The 3,964-nt window shown below is 37.9% G+C and overlaps 1 protein-coding gene across 1 annotated transcript in view; it reads right to left on the minus strand.

Annotated features, from left to right (window-relative positions):
* COL24A1 (collagen, type XXIV, alpha 1) overlaps positions 1-3,964 on the minus strand; it is a 548,498-nt gene that overhangs the window by 540,967 nt on the left and 3,567 nt on the right. The gene's annotated exons all lie outside the window — the stretch shown is intronic.

The raw sequence follows: 3,964 nt of genomic DNA on the forward strand, positions 1-3,964 counted from the left end.
AGAAGGTTTTGGATGTGCATAGGGATTTGATTCTTAGAAGGTCCCATTCATCTATTTTATCTTCTCCTGGTTGTAGATTTTTCAGGATACTTGGAAGACTTTATGTTGTGGATTAGGACTTCTAGAGTTCTTCCAAGTTTTTCTTTAAAGAAGTTAATAGTCCTTGGTTTTATTCCTAGGTCAAGGATTGTGAAACTCCTTCATACATACGTTCAGGATGCCACCAGGAAGGACTAGTCCTAGGAGAAGAACATTATGTTTGGAAGGGTGGAGTATCCACGCAGGAGAGGAAGACCCTTAATGAGATGCATTGGCACAGCGACTGTGGCAATGAGGGCAGGAGTGTCAGAGACACTAAGTTTGGCGTAAGATGGTGCAGGGTTTAGAGTCATATTTTGTAAGGTCACTATGAGTTGTAGTTAATTCAAGGGCACATAACAACAACAGTAGGTGGTAATCCTCAGGGCAGCAGCTATGTTTTGTGATTCTCTCCTATAGCTTTGCGTATAATACTAATACATGCCAGTCTTTGAATAAGTTAAACAGTATTGATGTACTGAGTTGTAAAGCTGTATTGGTATAGTCTGTAGAGCACTGCACTGTTAACCAAAAGGAGGTGTATCTCTAGCAGTTCAAATCCCCCGCTACTTCTTGAGGGAAAGATAGGAAGTGAAGCCTTGGAAACCCAAGGTAAAGTGACTATGGATTGAAATTGATTTAATGACAATGAATGAATGGGTGACTAAGTTTTTAACTAGAAAAGAAAATGACAGGACTACGCTCAATAATATATATAGGCTTGATGGAATATTTCTACATATGTATTTACATATGCTACAAATATACCCATATAGGTACTAGAACCAACAAGGAGTAATAATATGGAAACCTTTTAACAATAACTAAACACCCTGAGGGAACAAGTCCTTGCCATTAGACCTGATGATCATTGGCACAATGTAATCAACAAAGTTCGACATCTACTCTAAGGAGTAATGACCAGAGTCTTAAAGGCTTATGTGTGACCATCTAAGGTGCAAAAATGGTTCGCACCCCATAGAGGGCAAAGAAAAGTGAAGAAAATCAAAGACACACAGAAACAAGTAGTCCAAAGTTCAATCTCACTCTTATTGCCATGCATCAGAATCAGCTCACAGATAGGCTTCAGTAGGCTTTTAGAGCCTGTAAACTACACAGAGACCAACTTTCTCTTGCAGAGGTGCTAGTGTATTTGAACGACCAGGGAGGGGCCAACTTTCCATTAGCAGTGCAGCTCCCTACAGGGTGGATTACCCAAGCTCCTTTCCGAAGATTAATAGGTTATCTGTCTAATGAACCCATGTTAACCTCGGCATCCATGACCCCAAGAAAAGAAGAAGTAAATGATGGTTAATGACCACCAACTGTTTTAAAAATTAATCACATTAGACAGTCTTGGATAGAGTAAAAAACAAGGGGGGGGAACTCAAAATCATGCTCAAAGGCCAGTTTCTCTGATCAATGAGAGACTGGCAGAACCCCTGTAACCATAATCCTTACTCACTCAGCCTAAAACTAAACTTATGTTCATGACTTAACTTTCAAATAATAGACAGGTCTTTAGGGGGTAAAATAATACCTGAGTGGCAGGTAATCCATGAACAATTCGATATTTGAGACAAAGAAAAGGGCAACATTTTCCCAGGGACAAAGTTCCAAAAGCACAAAGGGATAGGAAAGAAGGGTGAATTGTTGTTGTTGTTGTTGTTGCTGTTATGTGCTGTCGAGTCGCTTGTGACTCATAGGGACTCTATGTACAACAGACCTAAACCATGCTCTATCCTGTGCCAATCACACTGTCTCCGACACACCCATCCCGATTACCCCAGTCACCAAATCAATCCACTTCCTAGAGGGACTTCCTCTCCTGCTCTGTCCCTCCACCCTCCCAAGCATGATGTCCTTCTCCAAGGACTGGTCTCTCCTTACAACATGACCAAAAGTACGTCAGAGGAAGCCTCAGAATCCTTGCCTCCAAGGAGCAATCCGGTTTAACCCTCTCAAGGATGAATCTGTTTTCTTAGCAGTCCATGGTACCCTCAATACTCTTCTCCAACACCAAACCTCAAAGGCATCAGAAAAAATAAAGAAGAGGTGGGATGAATGCTGTTCCATTTTGAGCATTGCAACTGATGCCTCAAAACAAAATGTGCATGAGTTGTTGAAGAGAAAATCTATTTGCTTTGTAAAACTTTTGCCCAGACCACAATAAAATTTTAGGTTTTTTAAAAAATATATGGATCTATATACTCAGATATTTAATATCATCAGATCATTAAACTCATGACACTGACATTTGAGAATATGTAGCAATATATGAAATTGTGTTGTGTGCCTAGCCTCCAACCACATTTTCAGTTTGATGTCTGCCACAGCCCAAACAAACAAACAAAAAAAACAGTCATGTGAAGGGTGAAAGGTCTAAAAGGGAGTAGATATGAAATAGATATTCATAAGTCAAAACATTTAGGAGACTGATGTCCATCATAGGCATTTTTCCTAGATGATCCTTACAACTATTTCATTTTGGCTTTTTCTGAAGAGTCCAAGTTAGGTTATAGGAATCTCAAGATTTTTGTTTAGGGTACTCATGAGACCCCTAAACATTATGATGTCTTTAAGCTAAGGATGTTCATTCCTACATAGTTTCAGTTTATGATAGTAAGAAGGCCTTGTAAAATCTTGTGAATAGGAAATTTTCTTTTTATGAGTTGGTGGTTTTCTTTTCAACCAACTGGAAAGCATGAACTAATTTGAAAAACACACATGTGATATATATCAATAATTTCAACAATTTCCATCATACTACTTTTACATGCCAGAAAACATCTCTAGTAATGACAGCTTTACAAATTTTGTTCTTTACTAGCTGTTAAGATCCAGAAATAGTAAATCTTTCTTTTGTTCCCAAAATAACTTGGGGTGAGGGGACAGGGAGAATTCTTGACAACAGTAGGGATAAAGTTGGATGATTTGGAGGTAAAGTGTTGTCATTAATTCATATACAATGAATTTTTTGGGTTTTTTAATATCAGTTCTGTTCCTTAGGACCCTGAATAAGTTGGGTTGATACAGTATCTGGGGCAATGGGGGTTGATGTGTCAGAATTAATGAAACTGGCTCAGGACAGGGCAGGGTTCAGAACAGCTGTACATATGGTGGCTATGGGTTGTAGGTGACTCAATGGCACATAACAACAACAACATCCAATATGAAGCATTCTGGAACTTTTAATTAAGTTTCAAGTATACAAGTAGTTCACTGAGTGCACGGGAATAAATGCTTGTGGATATCAGCACATCCAAGTGCCTAGTCTAGTCACAAGGAGAAAAGAAAAATACACCTAAACTAATAAGAGTTGTAATATCACAAGGATTGTTAAATTGATTGCTGTATATTGTTATTTTTAGCTGCTTGTTGAGTTGGCCAGAACTCATAATGACCCCATGTGTTGCAAAGGAGAATTGCTGCATTTTCTTAATTGATCTTTACTGAGGTAGATTTCCAGGGCTTTGCTTTTGAGGAGCTTGGATGAATTCAAACAGCCAGTGATGCTAGCCTAGCAAAGTTCCTGACATTTATTATTATTTATATAATTACATTGCATAAATTATATTTACATAATTATTATTTACATGTATTATTTTATTTTTATTATTACAATAAGTCTATCAGGTGGTACTGAGTTACTACTCCCATCACATTTTGTTGTACTTCGTTGTTTCACTTTCTGCTACCAAATTGGATGCCCTGAGAGAGTAGCAATTGTGTTTCTGCCTTGCCCCTCACCACCTAGAACAATGCCAGGTACCTCAGTTTAACTCAATAATCACTTGTTGATTAAATGAGTCAATTAATGATTTAAGTAACTGAATGACAGAATAATAAAGAAATTATTTTATAATAATCTAGTGTTTTAATAGTT

The sequence above is a fragment of the Elephantulus edwardii genome, unplaced genomic scaffold (assembly GCF_000299155.1).
Source record: "Elephantulus edwardii isolate Elephantulus edwardi_28Jun2011 unplaced genomic scaffold, EleEdw1.0 scaffold00227, whole genome shotgun sequence".
In the NCBI taxonomy this organism is placed as follows: Eukaryota; Metazoa; Chordata; class Mammalia; order Macroscelidea; family Macroscelididae; genus Elephantulus; species Elephantulus edwardii.